This window comes from Molothrus ater, chromosome 2, assembly GCF_012460135.2.
Source record: "Molothrus ater isolate BHLD 08-10-18 breed brown headed cowbird chromosome 2, BPBGC_Mater_1.1, whole genome shotgun sequence".
NCBI classification, from domain to species: Eukaryota; Metazoa; Chordata; class Aves; order Passeriformes; family Icteridae; genus Molothrus; species Molothrus ater.
The window spans coordinates 97,115,416-97,135,505 of record NC_050479.2 but is presented as its reverse complement, the minus strand read 5'-3'; positions in this window follow the sequence as shown (position 1 = coordinate 97,135,505).

The following is a 20,090-nucleotide window of genomic DNA, read 5'->3' as shown; positions in this document are numbered from 1 at the left end:
TCATAGTGAGTAATGGACTTTGACTTTGACAGAATTAGAAAATGGAAGTTTAATAACCTGCTAGCCCAAAATAGAAAATAATTTAAACATTAACAATGTATTTTTAAAAAAACTCTAACTCTTCCATTTTTTTTTACAAAACCACATTTTTCCACATTTATACATAGTTAGCCACAAAAGGCTTGTGCCAAATCCTTTGTCCCAAATGATGGGGGATGCTGATGGGCCAAACCATGAGATCTTCACTGGCTCCTCTCCACAGGTCTGCTTTTTTAAAGTGTTACTGTTCCTACCTCATGCTATTTTTTACCATTCCATCACCAAAACTGAACTGAGAAAAACCCAGAGCATTCCTCAGCCACCCAGGTGCCAAGTCCATCTCCTTCTCTGCCACCAGGCCTTTGACACTGACCTGCCAAGCTCTGTTGACAGACCCTGGTGGTGGTACATCAGCCTCTGGCACAGGAGGGTGCCATACACCTGCAGACACCCATCTTTCCCACTACTGCAGATGCTTTGGCTGTACACAGCTCCCCTTGGCTCTTGGCAAAGATCTAAATGCTCCCCTGTATTGCCAGCTGGCTGTCAGAGACCCCTGCACATTATCTTTGGGGTTTTAATTAGTTGTTTGCCGTAAGTATGCAATCTATTCCCAGTGTAATCACCCAGTAACAAATGTCCTGCCTAGGGAGCGCCTTTCCTGCTGAAGTCATGCTAAAGACACCAGAAAACACAAGGTGTTCCCTTAAATTTGGAGAGTCCTGTTCTTGACCTTAGAATGGCTGAATTTCACTGAGACTATATCAAAGGGAAGTGAAGCAACTTGAGACCACGAGTAAAAAAAAAAACAAAAAGAGAAGAGAAATACATGCCTTTTTCACATTTCCCTAATCCAGTTGCAACCCTTTACAAATTTACTTTCATAATGCTTACTGTATAGTTGAAAGGTAAAGGATACAGTTAGTTTTGATGTTTTTATTCATACACCATTTGTGCTAAAACACTAGGCAGTTGGGGTTTTGTTGTTTCTCACAAATACCAGTCTCCCAATTCTTTTTAGTGACAAAATTTCCATTTGTTTGATCATTTGTATTTTAATATAAAAAACTGTATTAATTCAACATGAATTTACTTGTTTTACACCTTTCAGTTCTAAACTCAGTGGATTTGTCTTCTTGTTTCAACCACACTCAGACTTTTTATTTCACTGTGAGATCCTATATCACAGCTGAAGGAGTAATTTTAAACTGACATTTGCCTTTTGTAATCCTGTGTGGAATTGCCTAGATAGCTAAACTTTGTTCAGCCTGTAACTGAAACAGGAAGATGCAGATGTCAACAAACGGGTGGCTCAGTCTCAGATGGCTCCATACAGCATTACATCAGGAGCAGGAGAAGTTTTCCCTGAATGACACATTGGCTTGGGTGTGCTCCAAAGTAACAGAAGGACCAGCATCGTGGCTTAAGCTGTCATATTGCAATACCCTGGCTCTGCTAACATGACTTTAATAACAACACATTATTTGCCTAAAGCACAACTTTTCATTGACACTTATTAAATTTCAAATAATCCCTTGTCTGTATACCTAAGGTTTGGTATTTAAAACTGATGAGAACTTCAAAGACCAGCTGACAAAGTCATGCTGACATGAATTGTCTCTGAGCCTTACCAACATTAAGGCACTCTGAGAACTCACTTTCTAAGCGTCTCAGATTTGGTGTCTGGAAAAAGTGGAATCTGGTGCCTCTATCACAGAGTGCCTTAGTTACATGTCTCTGAAAGAGGAGCGGCTGCACACATGGCATGGGACTTCTGCTTCAGGAAAAGGCATGAAGGGACCACTCAGGCATTTGCCTGGAAAGCCATACTGCAGAGACAGTGCCTGTTTTCTTAATCTTAATATAAGTCAACCAAAGTTCTTTGCACTCAGGGTGTCTACACTAGGTCTGCAGAAAGAAAGGACTTGAAGTATGATCTATTAAAACACTGACAGGTTTTAAGGTGAGTGGAAAGTTCAGCCTCCACAGAGGACAATTGTCCTTTGTTACTAGAGAGAGCAGAAGGAAAATTTATTACTCTCAGCCAAAAATTTAAGCTGAACTGGAGTCATGCCACCAGAAAGACTGTTTGTACAGTTCTGCTTTAATAGTTACTGTCTTGATACTTGGGTGAGAGACTAGTAATATGACATGCTGTACAGGAGCCCTCTCCAATTTATCCACTTGACTTCTCACATATTTTCTTCCCATTTGAAATCTTGTAACATTCTTAATCAAAGGTCACAGGAGACACTGATATGCATGTAAACTTTATATATGGAAAGGCAAGGTTATCACATCTGATAAATCTGGGCTCTCTCTAACATTTCAGAATCTCTTGGAAGAGAGAAGCTGAACTTGGGGTAATTCCCATTTTCAAGCAAATTCTTATAGCTATGTGCATTCATACTCCTATATTTTTATATATGTATATTTACATACACTATACATATTTGTATAAATTTATGCATATATATTTACACACACCATATATACATATATGCACATTTTAATTCAGTAGGTTCTAGAAAGACTACAGCTACTCCCCAGTTAATTTTTTCAAGTAACTCAAAAACCAGTCTTGGGAAGGAAAATAATAAAATTAATGCTTCTCATTATTAATCCAAAGGAATAAAATACCTCCATCTTACATTGCAAAACTGAATAATTCATTTTCAAAACAAAAACCTTTTCAAGTGGGTTTTGAAATGTTCGTGGGAAAGACATCATATTTCATTCTGCCCTAGCTTTTGCTGTCTTGCTCAATATGACAAAAGTCACCAGCAAAAGAACAGGAATAAACTGTTGTCTCCTGGAGGATAAATTCTCTCACCTTGTTGCTGTGAGCCATCTGCCATGCATTTTTAAGCATCTTGCCCCTAACATCAGTACTAAGTGGCTGCAGGGAGCACTCAGCATCCTAGGAAGTTACCAACCAATTGGACAGATTGCTGGAAAACACCACTCTAAGATCACCTTGCTGGGGTGTATCCAGTAGGAATGGCTATGCATTTGGAAAAAAAAGGGTCATCAAGTGTTGTGGCTTTTACAGTGGTGCCTTCTATGGCCTCCAATTATGTTTGAAGGGAACAAAGGGACAATGGCCTTGACCATGTAAGTGAATATGTTACATTTAATACCTGAGGATTTTAAAATAATTTTGGCTTTAAGGGGAGTATTTAGCTGATGGATAAAATAAGGCATACAAAAGGTGAAAAAATCCCTCCAGCTGGCCTGTTTGGCTCTGATGTGCAGAAAGGGAATAAGATACATGGGACTATTTTCTTCACATCCATGTATTGCATGATTCAGTATATGACCTCCTTCAGCCTCCACCGCTCTGTTCCTTGGAAAGAGCCACATATGTCCCAAAAAGCTGGGGATGCTCTTAATGGCATTACCACTGTCACAAAATTGGGCTGGTACTAAACGATCACGGCTACTTACACCTCTTCCAGTTGGTGAAACAAAACTCTCTCAAGATGAAACAGATAAATAATGGGAAAAATAAGCCTTTTCAGATCAAAATTCTGACAATACCATGTCAACAAGAAAAATACAAGAAAGTTTAAGAATATGTAGTAATCTTTTGAGTCTTTGTATCTTTTCTGCTTGCCCCATCACACTTTATCATGGACAGTCACTGTACTGCAGCCATGCTCATTTAAACTTTTGTGGGGTTTTTTTTGTTTTGTTTTCTTAGGCTTCCTGCTGTATTTGATGCAGAGAAGCCAATTTGGGTTTTTTCTGTGCAACACTATTTCAGCTTGTGTCCTCTGTAGCTTTCCTGCTGTCTCTTTTCCTCTCACATTTATTATGCTACCTTCCCTTCCACCCTTTACTTTTGGGCTTGTTCTGGTTTGAATTACAAAGAAATGATAAATTCTATTGAATGTTGTGACAAAAATGTTTCTTCTTGTATTCTGAGGTATTGACCCCATTGTAGCTGAAGGCTCTTTTCAGATCTAAATGGTGCATTTCTTCCAATTTGACCTGCTGTCTCATATGTGTCCTTTAGAAACAAGATTTTAGAGCAGAAAAGACATCAAGATCCACTGTGGGATGTAGAAAAGACCATAACCTTACAAAGTGAGTCTTTCTATTGCCTTTGACTATGTGTGATTTTGGGGATGCTTCTTTTTTCACAGGAACACTGAGTGATACACAGGGTCTCACATTATGTGAAGAAGCATTTCTCAATAACAAATATGAATTTGATCCCTCTTCCTCAAAGTAAAAGACAAAATTCCAGCTGATATTGGCCACAATAGCAGCAGAATAATGTTTTGACACTTACACATAGAGAGGTATGTATAGAGACAGGAAATACACAATCATATTGGGAAGCACATAAAGCATGTTATAAAGCTCTGGCATAGTAATAACTGAGCTGCTGAGTTCATTTGTGCCTTGTCAAATAAAAATACCATTTCATAAATACATTCAAAGGTTCATGCAGGGGGACATTTGATCCTGGGAAGCTAACTCAGACACAATGGGTTCATTTCCTTCTTTTCCACATTTGGCCCTGTTTCCTGGAAAAAAAAAAAAAAAAAAAAAAAAAAAAAAAAGAGGGTTTTTCTTAGAGGGATAGCCTGCCCCTGCCATAATTTATGTCACTGGTAAATCATTTGCCTTGTGGGTATAAGTGAGCTTACACCCTCCTCTGGCTCTAGAACCTGCTTTCTAGGGCAGCTGCCACTGCTTCAGGAGACAGTTAATACAACTTTTTCTATTTAAAATTTACTTATTTACTCTTTAAAAATTCCATGCTCAAAAATGTTGAATAATGTAGTTTCAGTGTAGCTCCAGTTCAATTTTCTTGAAATCAAAATCTGTATCCTCCATATAATATCATAAAACCCCACAATTTAAATACTGAATAAGCATAATTCTTAAAATAGTCTGAAAGCCCAGCAGAGTTATTAGTTATTAGAGTTATTAGTTATTAATAATCACTTATTAACCTGACCACATAGCATCTGAATTCTGGATGGCCTGGGAAATAATGCCTTTTCAGCACAACAGCAATCAAATTATCCAAGCTTTCTGCAAACACTAGCTTTGCCCCAAGATGACAATGACCTCATTGACTCTTCAGTGTTCCATTCTAAAGCACTGGTATAGCCATGCTGAAAAACCTACCTTCTTGGGCTTGAAATAAGAGAACTGGTCAATGCACAACAAGCTTAGCAGTTCCCTCCCCTTTGACAATGAAGAAGGCTTATTAGTTGGGGGCTAAAAGACTAAAAACCATGAAAAAATGTACTGCTTTCAGTCAAGTTCACAATACCTGACTGCCTGGAAATGGGAATCTGTGGGTGAAAAACACTCTGAAGTTTCTTTTTTGCTGCCATTTGTTGTTGCTGCTGGGAGATGACAGAGGTAATATGGTTAGGGGAAAGGTGTTTTCAGGCATCAGAACTTTGACTCAAGGAAGACACAAATCATGACACCAATATTGGCCTATATTCAATAACTGGTGTGAAATTTGCAGTTCAGATTACTGTTTCTTGCCATGTACAAATTCACTGGGGTGGGGGGTGAGGGAAAGAAGCAAAAGAAATGGAGAGAAGATGAAGAAACAAAAGGTTTAACTTTATCACAGGCTTACTCTTGCTGTAGCAAACAGCAAAATCTCCACATTTCCATTATCCGTGGCTACCTTTCAAAGCAAAATTCACCATGGCATTTCCTGTGTTCAAAGGTCACCACTGGCTGAGTTACACAGTCAAGTTACAGCAAACCAGATTTTCTTACCTCTTCTTAAGATGGGTAAAATAAGTGCTTTGGAGTGAAAAACATGAAGATTTAAGCATAAATATATTTCTAGGTCCTGGACAAGATGAGTTTAACTGTGTATGTGTGTGAGAGAGAAAAACCTCTCTCCACCCCTGGTTACTTCCTAATCTGCTGAATATTTATTCAAATACTGTAAATAATTACACCCTTTGTTTAGGATGCAGAGACTATAATTCAAAACATCATTAAGAAGCCAGTAGACATTTCCACTGCAAGGAACAAGTAATGACATCAACAAAATCTGATAACTTGTCAAAGAAAAAGTGTACAATGCAAGAACAGTGGCTTTCTTTGCTTCTCTATGACAGAGCAGGAGTCATTATGTGCTCCCTTTTCTTTGACGCACCCGCCTTTGTACTCCTGAAGGGAAAGGGCGACCTGGGGCCGAAGGCAACAAGACATGGTAGCATGAGCATATTGGTGTGAATGTACATGCATTCTAAACAGCCAGTAGTGAGCCCTGAATTTGAAGGAACACACACTCAATACCTGCTGTCAAACAGAGCTGCACTGCAGAAAGATGGTGGCAATCAGTGTCTCTTGGAACAGTTAATGTGAGAGGTGGAAATGCAATATAAAAAGGAAAATAATATGGGGCAACCAAAAACTCAGGTGTTCTGGCAAAGCACACTACTGTGATATGATTTCCAACATAAAAAACTTTATATTGAAAAGGGAAAAAAATATAAAAAAAAAAGAGTTTAAGCTTCTATACATGCAAGTTTTGCATGTGTCTTCTGTTTACATGTGTCCATACATATAATTATGAGTGTAAGCATTAAATGCATGCATTAACATATGAATACCTCAAATAACATAAAATTGAGGTAGACAAAAGCTCTCTTCCAAAAGTAAAAGCACAAGCTTCTTGCAGCCTGCGGAGTGGAATCCAGAGGGGAAAAAAGGAGATAGAGAATGGGGAAACCAGTATGCTGTGCATAACACTTGTGTGATACCAGGCCTATGCATCTGTCTGATATGTGACTCATATGCACATGTAAAACAGCTCGGACAAAATCTCTGTACATGGTGGTTGGGGCAGACAGAGGAGCTGAGCCAGCAACAGCCTCATTGTGTTGTAGGCTGAGCCAATTCAACAGTATTCCCAGAGTGGCAAAGGCCCTCAAATCTTTGTAACTCTTTGATAATTGCTTCACTGAATTCATTGTGGTAGGCAAACAGCAGAGTTTCTTGCGCTATTTTTGTTTCTGATATTCTCCAATGAATTTATTGAACTTCTTCTGAGTGAGATAAAAACTCCTTTTGGAATGCATTTCAAAAAATCTGATTAACCTCTCTTCTATTTCAGGGTCATAAATAACTCTGATGCTCAGAGAAGGCTGCAACCTTCAAGACAGTTCAGCCAGCGAGGAGATGACTCCCACCTTCTGGATACGCAAACCTGGATGCCTAAGCATGCAATATCCTCTCCTTCTTCCATTTAATTTAATGCCTCTGATAATATTTTCACAGAATAGGCTAAACTAGTTACAGTGAAATGAGATGTTGACTTTTTTATTTGTAATAAGGTTTGTCTTGATTTGAAACATGGAGATAAAAGAAGTTCTTTGAAACAGAACTGTTTTCTAAACTGCTCATCAGTAAATAGGCCTGATTCACCATAACCAAGGTCTCTGTTTATTAGTACATCAGCTAGGTTATGAAGCCACTGCTTGCAAAACCTGTAGGAGTCCCATTGGCAAGGTAAAATCCTATTAATACAACTGATGCAGCTGGGGAAACCAGACAAACTTGGAGCCTTATATTCTTCTATAACAATGCTTTCATTCATCAGAAACGAATTAGAAATGTACCATTCCTCCAGAACTTGTATCTAGCTTACTACAGCTTCACCATTAAGCCCTGTCTAAGCCAAAACAGAAGTACAAAGTGACAAGATGTGGTGATCTTTCTCAGAAGTGTCAGAGAGTTTTCAGACCTGTTCTAACCAAAACTTATTACTGAAAAGATGCTCCAGAAGTCATTATTCAAGTGTGCCTCCCCAACAGGGAAGCAAAGGTTAAGATAAATAATTGGAGAAATTAAACATTCTCAGAAAGCAGAGGAAAGAGGCAGAAGAATGACAACCAGTTAAAGCATGGCCAGACATCTATACATTGCTGATAAACAAATTCTGTCTTTGCCTCACCCAGACTCAAAAACTCAGATGAGGTAAATACTAGAAACCAAAGCAGAGCCCACTGTGTGATTCTTAATGTTTTCTTTATGATAATTATAGACTTGGACCCTAGTAAATTTGAACTTGCTAACTGCAACTCCCATCATTTCATCACAAATTACTTAACAATGCTTTTTTGAGGAGATTTGCCTGCAAGCTGTCCTTGAGATGTGACAACATTCTTCTTGCAGACTCAAACACTTATTAAACAGATGACTACTTAATTTCTTTTTGGTAGGGTTAATTTTCTGCTGGTTTAACTCCTTGAGTTACCTTTCCAAGGGCCAGCCCACCACTGGCACCAGCACAGTTCTTCAGAACTCAGTGGCCCTCAGTGCAAGGGCACCTCACACCCCTCTCAGGCACACCAGACCCAATACAGGTGTCACTCACCCTCACACAATAGCCCTGGATCCAGGGGAGCTGATGTCATCTTTAAGGTAACAATGCTGTTTTGTGGAGCCAAACCTCTGCTGTCTCTCTGTAAGTCAGGCAACTGAATATATTTGGAATGCAAACCAAGACTCAAAATTAAAAAAAAAAAATTACTAATGGGAACTACTTGTGACTTGAGGGTTAGTGCATTGCTGGCATGGTTTTGCAGCTAGGCACCTAGATACGAAGGGACCTTAGAAATACAGCTTTGGCAAGGATGAGCTCATGATTTCAGATTGCTCCTTGCTGCCAAAATATACACTTGCCTCACATTTGCAATGAAAGAGTTACTATAATTGTTGTCCTTATCTAGTCTAAGCCTTTTTTTACAGGGCTTAACCAAGCTGCATCACTTTTTTTTAACCCTAAGTGACCAAACCCAACTTTATGCCCTGTACTGAGTGTTCCTCTGAACAATTCAAGAGAAATTACTGCTATTTATCCTGAGGCTGAGAAGCAACAGGAGAATTAGCATGCATGCCACTGTGTTCAAATCCCTGAAAAAATTGACGATTATATTTGCAAGTATAATTCCAGACTGTCCAGGGAGATGACAGACAAGCAGGTGCAGACTTGCCTGAAAAGGAAGCTGCTTTAAGGCTGCACATGTAACACAAACAGAAGGAATCTCCCCACTTCCTTGGAAAGATTTTAAGGACATAATTTAATGAATTGTTTGACACAAAACTGAGTAAATTAAAGAAGAGAGGTAACAGAAGGCAAGCAAAGTATTAGCCAGTACCTTCTTTCCAAGCCTTCTGTTAGCCAAGGCAGGAATAGCCTTGTTGTCTCCTCTGGAAAACTGAGGATCTGAACATTCACATTATAAAGCAATGAAAGAAGGGCACTTACGATAATTATTCAGGGAAAACACTTGTGGTACTGGAATTCACTAGCAAGGAACAGCTTTTGTAGCTGGCTAAATGCAGGAGGGAAGTTTGACAGAGGCAGTTTTGGCAGAAAAACTAGATGTTATGTTCAGTGTATTCTGAACAAGTACTTGGCACACAAAGTGAACTCAGTTGAATGTATTCAAGAAGCAACAAGCTGTGAAATGTGTGTTTAGCTTAGTAGATTGGCAACAGTGGTTTCAGTCAAAGAAAGGACCACCTAGCTTCTCTTGTTTGGAGGTCTTACCTACTACAGTTTGTCACAGACAGATTATATGCTGTTCACATAGTTGTTTTTTTTTCCTGTAATCTGTCCGTTAATATCAGCAGGGTTGACTTTCCAATGGAATATTCATATTAGTCAGAATATTCATATTGGTAAACCTCATTACAAATTGTCACTGCAGAACATGCTACATTTCTGCTTAATCGTCTGTCTAGCATTGGTTTTTACCCTGACAGAGTCAAGGCCATGGCCATGGAGCTTAAAAGATGTCCCTGCTACCCCTAGCACTGCTGAGGATCTGGGAGCCCGGTGCAAAGAAGGCTTTACACCCCAAGTGCTTGCAGTGAACTTTGCCTCTAAGGAAGAGACAGTCAGAGCCCCTGTTCACCTTTCCTCCATGATCTCCTCTGTTTGGCTAACAGCAGCCAGTGGAACAAAGCGTAGGTGGGAGCAAACAGTAGTTCCAAGCTGTAGCTGACAGGAAAGCTGAACGAAGCCAGATGTGCCTGTGAGACCCTCAGGCCCTGCACAGTGCACAGCCTGTACGGCAGAACAGCCCTGGGTTTGCTGCTTGGGCTATCTCTTAGAGTGAAAGCACACAGAGTGAAGGCAATTCGAGTCAGGGAAATGAACAGGTGTGGGTATGTGTTTTCCCCAGGACTAATCCTTAATGTTTTTATTATCCCTTAATAGAATAACACATTGATTTAATAATGTTTTTACTTCTCCTTACATAAAAGGAGATGCAGGTTTGTATTTTGTTATTGTTGGGATTCCCCTGACCTTAAAAATCTCTATTGAGAATATTCATAGAAAAAGTTTGAGAAAATTAGAGTAATAATGAATAAAACAAGTCTTTCTTATTTAACAGCATGCTTTTAAAAAAACATAGTTCTCTTGGATTTTTTTTTTGCTTCTGTAAAAGAGGCAAGGATTTTTCTACAAAATTCTATCTCACTTTCTCCAATGTTATGATTAGATGTATTTCTAGACTTATCTATTGATTCCAAATTATTAACTAGGCTACAAGAACTAGTTACATCTGCACTTTAGATGTAGATATTCTTCTTCAGAATAATATATAACATTTGTCTACTGACAAGCAAGAATTTTTTATTTAAAATTTAAAATAATTGAAATACAAATTTTGGGTGTACTGTAATAAACTTGTAAACAGATTTATTATTTTAAATGACACTTTATTTCCAAAGGGGTTGTTTTTTTTCCACCAACTGAGGAAGAAATATTATTTTATGAAATGTAAAATATGACACAAAGCTGCACAAGCTTGAACTGTTATTTGATTGCATTTTAAATTCCTCTTCATGCAATGTTTTCTACAATTTGTTTTTACTGTCATGATCTTAGTTCTGTCTTCTCTACTCCCCCACAAAGCTTGAAAATATTGGCATAAAATCTGATATTTAAAAACAAAAACCCCTGAAATATCATTGAGATTCTTCACATTTGCACATTTACTTCACATTACCTTCTTTTTGTGGACACTTAACTTCTTCAAGTCCAAAGACATATCTCTGGGGCTACTTGATTTAAACATATGCCAAAGTTTCTCACTTCACTACATTTCTCTGACATCTGACTCTTAGAAAAACACCTACTATTAAAAAAGATGTGATGCTATCATGATCTAACAATGATCAATTAAATCCAGGCCTGAATTCTAATGTATTTCAAGTGACAGGCACCTCTGTTTAATGCTGAGATACTGACTCAGAAGTGCTTAGCAATGTGAATCTGACATCTGGATCGGTTTGCCATTCTTTCATACACCCCCAAATTTAACATCCAAATCTGTTTTGGCTTCCTCTAATAAGTCTCTGGCTTTTTAGTGTGTTTATAATACTGTTATAAACTTACTGACCTGCCTTACTACAACATGCTTAACACAGTTTATTCCATCCTTGCACACTAGAAGTTATTTATTAATTCATTCTTTATTTGTGAAGCTGATTACTACAAGTGTATGTATACAATGGCCAACAAGAGAAACCAAACCAGGCACCATTAAAAATCAGTGCTGTTTGAGGGTTTCTAACCAGTGTAAAAGAGAGCTGGCATTCAGGCAACAGGCAGCATCTTGTCACTTAAAATACAATATATTAAGCAAAAGATAAGAGCAAACCCCACAAAATATTCAGCACAGTGCATCTTCACAGGAATTCACTAGACCCCAATACTATTGTCATGATATCTTATGAAATTGAGGTATTTAGCACTCACAGCAGATTAAGTGAGGACAGAAACTGCAGAAGTGGTCCACTTACAAAAGCCCCATTCACCCCATTGAGCAGAAGTTCAGCTCCTTTATTTGAAACAAAATACAGTACTCAACCAAAAAGCAAACCCAGACTCAACTACCTCAAACAGCTGAAGCATTACTGAAAATTGTCATGTTAAAGTCCTCCATGACCTGAGCCTAGGGCCAAACCCACCCGTGGTGCAATTCCTTTGACTTCAATGGAGTTGTGCTGGCAACCACCTCAGCTGTACTTGGCCCAGTGCCATTATTTATGCAAGGCTGTGCTGTGTGTCTTCACTTGATAAACGCCAGCACTGTAGAGCTCCAAAAAGTAAGAAAAACATTCTTCAATAATCACAACAAGACAAGAAATGCAGACACACAAACTGCAGCAAGACAGATAAAAAAGAATTTACAGCTGTGCTATGTGAAAGCAATTAGCAAAAGGTTTTTCTTGTATTTTAAATAAAAATTTATCGTCATAACTATGATGAACTTCTTTCTAGTAAATGGGCTGCAATTTGACCCTTTCATCTCTGCTTTGAGCCACAATTTTTCAATTAAAAATAGAAGTGAGATGAGACAAATTCTGACTGACTTTCATGGAGAGACCCTGGCCTGCAGTTTAACAGACTTGAGGGAGTGTAGGACTTGCAAATACACATTCAACATCTTTAAATTTGGAAATATTTAGCACTGCTACATGAAGCAAAGCAAAATCTTCAAGACTCACAGGAACAAGATCATTACTTTATATTCAGGTAACATGCCTGTCATGTTACTAGAAGCTGTTACTTTACCAGGGGCTTTACAAAGCCTTTAAGTATAAACATGAAGGCCCTAACCTACCGTTTTGTTGAATTGGCATAGATGATCTTAACACACTTGTAAGGCAGTAGAAGGCACTAAATAGCACCTACAAAGCAGGCTGTGTGTGGCACCTGTTTCTCAGGAGCTGACTGATATGTCAGGAAATCAGTGTCAGCACGCAGCCTGGCTGAGGAGCGATGAATGAAAATTCCCTCAGGAGCTCCCTAAAGCCAACATTTTTCATTTCCTATATGCTGGTGGCTTTTTTTTTTTGACAAATCAGTCTGGTATGTGTATCTATATATACATATGTTGTGTGTCTATAAGATCAGCTTAGTTTTCTCCTCACATTTATTTGAACAATAATAATTTTTAAAAATTAGATGTCATCTGGAATGAATGAATGCATACTAATGGCTTTCTTTTGTCTACTTAAAGGTAATGGTTAACTTTTGTATATTCATTCACACATGCAATGAAACTGTTATGCCCTCCTGACATTGCAACAAATGAAAATGTGCAAGGGCCAATTAAAAAAACAACCTGGAAGAGTACATAAGCACTTGTATGTTCAATGTTGCTAATACCACATGGATCAGTAGTCTGTGAAAAAAAGAGTTGGCCCGCTAAGTTGGGATAAAGACAGATTCTAAGAAATTATATGAAGGCATATTTCAAATGGGAAATAAGAAAGGTTTAAAGCAAACATTAACTGAAATCTTATGTCACTAAATAGCTTTGTTACCTTAGGCAGCCTATGTAACTGGTAACCTAACCCTAACCCTAGACCCAACTTCAGAATTAAATCAGTTTGCTCTGGATCTTACCTAGTCACGCTTCAATTATCTCCAGTGGTGACACTTGAACCTGACCTAATTCTTTATGAACATTTATTTTCTTTAATTACAAATGTGAATTTCTTCACATTTGGATGTGAAGAATGGATGCAGCTTGCATCCATTCTTTTATCCTGACACGGTGGAAAACCATCTGTCTCTGTCTCCCCTACACACTCCCATCAGGCAGCAGTCAGGGCTCTTACTCTCAGCTTCACTTTCTCCAGGCTGAACAATCCCAGCTCTCACAGCCTTTCTTTCTCCATTCTGTTCTCCTGACCTGACCAACCTGTGTCCCCCTGCTGGGCTCCGTCCAGTACTTCAGCCTCTCAAGCTTTTGAGGCGCCCCAAACTGGGCACAGTGCTCCAGATGCAGCCTCTCCAGTGCCAAAGAATGGGGTTGCTGGATTGCTGCCCTCAGCAGTACTCCAGTGGAGAGCAGTCTTCAGCTGGGCTTTGTGGTCCGGGTTACAACTTGGTGGTCCTGCCAAGACATATTTTTAACTGTTCAAAGTCTAAAAATAACTGCAAAAATTGTTAGGTAGCATTTATGCAAGAAAGAATGACAACTTGTGCTTCTTAGTCCTACCCAAAAAATTTACTTAGCTAAATTATCAAAATTTGAACTTTATCTGACAGAGAGTTCCTGTAGAGAGATGTCAGAGACATTTTAGAAAGAATATATTTATTATCATGATGTACTTACACTGCTGCCAGATGGAAGATTTAGTCAGGGAATAAAAAACCTAATTTCATGATCTGATGTGGTAACTGAGTTGCTTCTTCCTATCTAAAAAGAATAAATGAGAAGATGGTATATTTAATTAAAGAGAAAATCAGCATTTGTGATAAGCTTCAGTTAAAACACAAGTTTCTCTCTCCTTTTCTTAGTTTCTGTATTGCTGTCCTTCACTGGATTTTCCACCCTAAACATGGTTCTTTATCATACCCTTAACACAAGGGAATCATGCTATCAGCACCACAGAATTACCTCACTTTTTTGATGTTTTCTTATTTTTTTTTCCACTAGCTTCCTTCCAAGAACTCTAGCTCCATCAATGTGCAGGTATTGTAAAAACAGATTTATGTATTTTACCTCCTTTTTAATAAGCTCCTGCAGTGTAGCCTTTCTGAGAATATTTTAGACAGTTTTGCTGTTCCCATTTTATCAAACACGTGTATGTTATTCTTCTTTATCTTCTGCAGACAAGAACACAAATCTTCATTCCTGCAAGCTTTCTTTCCAATGGCAATCAAGGTGTTTGTACCTGGACTGTGTCAGACACACCACTCTAACGAGGGAGCTGCTCAATGTTATCCCATCTACAGTGGTGCAATACTCTATAATCCAACACACTTTTCTACTGTATCAATTTTTGGGCAGACAAGCAAACTAGCTTTTTACATTCACAGAGATTTCAAGAGTAGTAGTTAAATACACTTTTGAGGATTTGTCCAAATATAATTTTTACTTTTGATGGCTATATTAATGGTAGCTTAAAAGCATAGGATTAATATGAGATTTTCAGGCATACTAAATCTGGTATTATAAACAAGACATACAATCTTGCTCATAAGTATATGCTATTTCATTTTACATAGATTTTCTTTTTTTTTAATCCCCCATTGCCATGGAAAGGTATACCTGAAGCTTACATCATGTTCTTCTCTCCAGCCCAAATGTACTTGGAGCCACTGAAAAATCTGTTTCTTGTATGTAATCATTTCACTTAGCCCTTTGGTTTTGTTCTCACTCCTTTCATTCCCTTTCCTCAAGTGATATAAATAGAGGACTTTCAACATCTTTTAAAGAGAGAGACTCCTCCCAAATCACCTCTGCGCCTCTTTTGTTTTACAGTTCACCTCCCATGATTGCAGAGGATCAGGACTACATTTGGAATGTGTCCCAAATGTAGTGTTCTCCATGGCCTGGCAGAAAGGTATTTGAAGCAATTTGAAGTAAAGGTAATTTTTGAAGTCATTAACAACTTCCTCAGTCTTTTGGAAGTGTTTTGCCTAAAATGTGAATCCTTTCTGTGGACACAGCCTGACTGTAACTGTCTCCTGTGTGTGAAGTAACTGCAGCCAGAATATAAAGCCCAGCTCTGGTGGGAGAAAGAGGTCTGTGCTCAAAAGTATCCAAAGCTGAGGAACTGCTGCAGCTTGTGGGGGCTGAGGAGATTTTTCTTAGCCCCTAGGTTGATGCTGGTTGAAAAAAACACATTGATGAAGCAGGAGAGCAATTCATAATACAATATGGCTTTTACATATTAAGGTTCTTAAATTTCATTACAGTGCATGTAGAGTTACAAAGCGTTAGATTGTGCAGTTCAACACTGCAGCAACAACTCCAGGTATGGTTACCTTCTGACAGGTGCCTGTCCAGTGGGCTGAGAAAGGCAAATCAGCCTTAGCCCAGTCCTCACCTGAAAAGTCATCTTCATGAAATGCTTCATACTATACATTTGCACTAAGTGGTGATGGTAGAAGAGACAAAGATTGAATAGATGTTTTGTGCCATTTCTTTCATGCCTCTAGGCAATCCCTCTTGGTCATGGTTCAGATAGTTTGCTGAGAAGTAAAGACAGGGGTGTTTATCTTCCCTCCACGTATCCAGCTGTCTTCTGGGGAGGAGCAAATAGAGATTAAATGCTTTTCAGACTGAATTTAGTCAGGTGAATTAATTTTTCTTCAAATTATTTTTATATGCTTATATCTCACACTATATTTCCAGGGAGATATACAGATTTTTCAAAATTTAAAACTGTTATTGAAGGTGTCATGTGAAAATTTTACCATTTACATTCAAGATAGCCTAACAGATAGGGGCAGGGGGGAGAAGAAGGAAAGAAACGAAAATTGTATAAAATTTATTTACCTTTCCAGAGAAGCTAGACCCCAGTTATTTACTTTCCAGTCTTTTAAAACACTTGAAACATTATTTTGTGCATACTATTACACCTTACCTGGATGCATACTCATTTCCAAGTCAGATTAAGATATCTTAGCCTCCCTCACAATGTGTCTTTAAATACTAATTAAATAAATATTTCATTGTCTAAACATTTGATTTATTTTTTTGCTCATCATTTGCTCAGCATGTCTAGAGAAGGGGAGACTGAGGGGAATGAGCGGAACCCTAATTGTGGTCTTCAACATCCTCACAAGGGGAAGAGGGGCAGACACTGATCTCTTTAGCCTTGTGACCAGTGACAGGACTAGAGGAATTGGCAGGAAGCTGAGCCAGGATTGGATATTAGGAACAGGTGATATTCCTGATATCACCCAGAGGGTGGTTGAGCACTGGAACAGGCTCCCCAGGGCAGTGGTCACAGCACCAAGCCTGACAGAGCTCAAGAAGTGTTTGGACAATGCTCTCAGGCACAGGGTGTAATTCTTGGGTGTCCTGTGAAGGCCACGAGTTGAACTCAGTGATCCTTGTGAGTCCCTTCCAACTCAGGATATTACATGATTCTATGATTTTGCATTCTATACCTCCTCATACACACAGTAAAAATGCTCAAGAAAAGACAAAAGAAATGTAATGGATATTCCTTGGGGATCCCTGGAAATATTACACACATTCAATTTAAATTCACAAGGAAACACTTTTCCAGATTTCCTGGTTTATTTTCTTAAATAATATATGTATTCCTCATCCACTAGAACAACAAAATAAAAGAGGCACAAAAATATTTTAATGCTTAATTATAACCGTTTGCTGCAGTATCTGTGTATTTTCTTTCTATTCTTGTTTTTAATGGCAAGTGCCTACGCAGAATATCCCAAAGATTTAATGAACTTTCAGCTTCATAGTAATTGATCTGAAACATTCAGGTTCCAGCACAGGAGATGAGGAGACAGTGGGTAGATAGAAATAGTGAATCATAGAATGATTTGGGTTGGGAGGAACCTAAAGACCACCCAGTTAGTAACCCCATGGTCATGGCCAGGGACACCTTCCATGAGATCAGATTACTCAAAGTCACATCCAACCTGGCCTTGAATATTTCCAGGGATGGGGCATCCACAGCTTCTCTGGGTAGTGTATTCCAATGCCTTACCACCCCTCACAGGAAAGAATTTCTTCCATATACCTAATCTAAACCTGCCCTCTTTCAATTTGAAGCCATTCCTCCTTGTCCTTTCACTACTGGCCCTTGTCAAAACTCTTTCTCCACCTTTCTTGTAGGCTTCCTTTAGCTGCTGGAGGGTGCTATTAGGTGTCCCTGGATCCTTCTCTTCTCCAACCCTAACTCTCTCAAACTCTTCTCATAGGAGAAATCTTCCTTCCCTCTGATCATCTTCATAGCCCTCCTCTGGAATTGCTCCAGCAGACTGATGTCCTTCCTGTGCTGGGGACACCACAGATGGATGTGGTTCTCCAGCTGGAGTCTCATGAGAGCAGTGTAGAGGGCTGGAATCCCCTGCCTTTACCAGCTGCCCACAAAAAAGGCTAACTGACAAACAAATCAAACCAAACCAAATCAAATTAACCAGCACCCCCACATCCCCCCCACAAAAAAAATCCCACCAAACCCAAACCAATAAATTTATAGTATTTTAAGTGCTGTAAAATAAAGAAGATTTGTCCAATTGGACTGAAATACAAAAAGCTCAGAAATCAGTGTGTTTAACTGGAAAATCAATGTGTGTTGACAATAGCAGGAGTTATAGGAGAAAGAAAATAAAATAAGGTTATATCACAGTAACTGAGGTTGGAGGGAGGGAAAGAGACATGGGGACAAAAAAATTACCAAAAGAAATTAATGTGTTGACAAGGCTGCTACTGAAACTGATTGTCTCATTCTTGGTATGAAAAAAATGCCAGTATTAACAATGAAAGTTACATGTACAATGAATTGCAAAATTATATGCAAAACTTCAAGGTGAACTTTTTGAATTATAGGACTTGTAAGGAGCTGCAGCAAGTTGATGTGCCAGGCTTATTAGCATTCCACAATCCCTACATGGGAAACATTCCCTTTTGTACTCTGAATTCAAACTTTTACACCTCCTAGAATTATTTTATTCAGAGAGCTCTATTGTTGGGGTATTTTTATTTTTTTTAGTGGATAAAAGAAATTGAAAAGCAAAGAACACACAATCTAAATGAAAGCTAGCTAACAGGCTCCTTGCTAAGAAATGCGTGGAATTATTTCTAAAGCCTGCTTAGAGAGCTAAAAGACTAAAATTTTCAAGCTACAAGATCATTCTTAAATCTTTGTTAGCCTGCAGATGAATATATTTGCAAGGGGAAAGTCAAAATGAACAAAGCATCCATACTTAAGAAATCTCCTGTGTAGCAAGTCCTCCCAACTATAATGAAGGAAGCACAGTTTACCTCCCTTGGCAACAAATAAAAAATCAATTATCTTTGTGACTAATTTTCAAAATAATTTAATTACCTAATCTACTTCTAGAATTGTTTAGCCATTTTCCTTATTAACACATGATGACAAGAATGTGATAAACAACACATTAAAAAGATGCAAACCAACCATTTTAGATAAATTGTATCATTGAATGATTCAACAATTCACAAAGATATAAGATATCAAATGGATCCTTCTTCTTCTCCAGCTATATCTATTTGGATTTTACAGAGCACAGGCTTAAATCTCAATGCTTTTACTGAAAAAGGGGTGGGGGTGGGGGGGGGAATATTAAAGGGCAGGAAGAGTATACACATTCCTTGCATATTCAGTTTGGTCTGAACCATGACCACATCAAATCTCTGCCAGTTTACGAACTCCAACTTGTGCATTTCTGATCATACCACTAAGGGATGCTGTGCATTGATCATCTGGCCATTTCTCTATTCTGAATAGGCCTTTTTTTTGCCAGATGAATCTTTGGAGGTAGGCTGTGCACAAACAAGAATTGACAAAAGCCTGTTTAGCGTGTTTGGGCAGGGCCTGATTTTGGTTCTGGTTTGATTTTGCACTTAACCACTTTGGTCATGACCTAATACTTGTTAGTAATCAAACCGCCAGTGTTAAGCCCCTTGAACACTACTAGTTTAAAGATATATGGTCTGTGGACTTTGTATTACATTTAGATAACCCAAAAAGATTATGGCTTTACAGAAATATCTATTTCACTACTTAGATTAAATTCAGTTTAACTGGTAAAGCTTTGTCTTTAATTCCTGCTGCAATTCATTACCTCCAGTCACAGGGTGTAATAATCTATTTTGCCAATTATACCTTTTTTCATTTCTCTGCAATTCATCATTATTATTTGATTTTTAGGTATAAAAGGAAAAGTACTAACCAACAAAATTACTTAGGACCATAATGACCTAGCACAATGAAGCCATTCATCATCAGTACAAAGTCTCACTCTGAATAGATCCTACAAAGAGTTTCAATTAATAGCTTTATACAAGTGCTTCTGTAAAACATACATTAAACATCGTGGCTGATTCTGGGGGCTGCTGAGTTTGAATTAATAATAGCTGGAAGTCTTTTATGGCACTCAGTCTGGGTCAGAAGTAGTTGATCAGCCCAATCAGACCTATATAGAACAGTCTTCACCCCAAAAGTCTTTATGCATAGAAATGTCTCACACAATTTAGCAGGAAGACATTGAATAACTGTGGCTCCCAAAC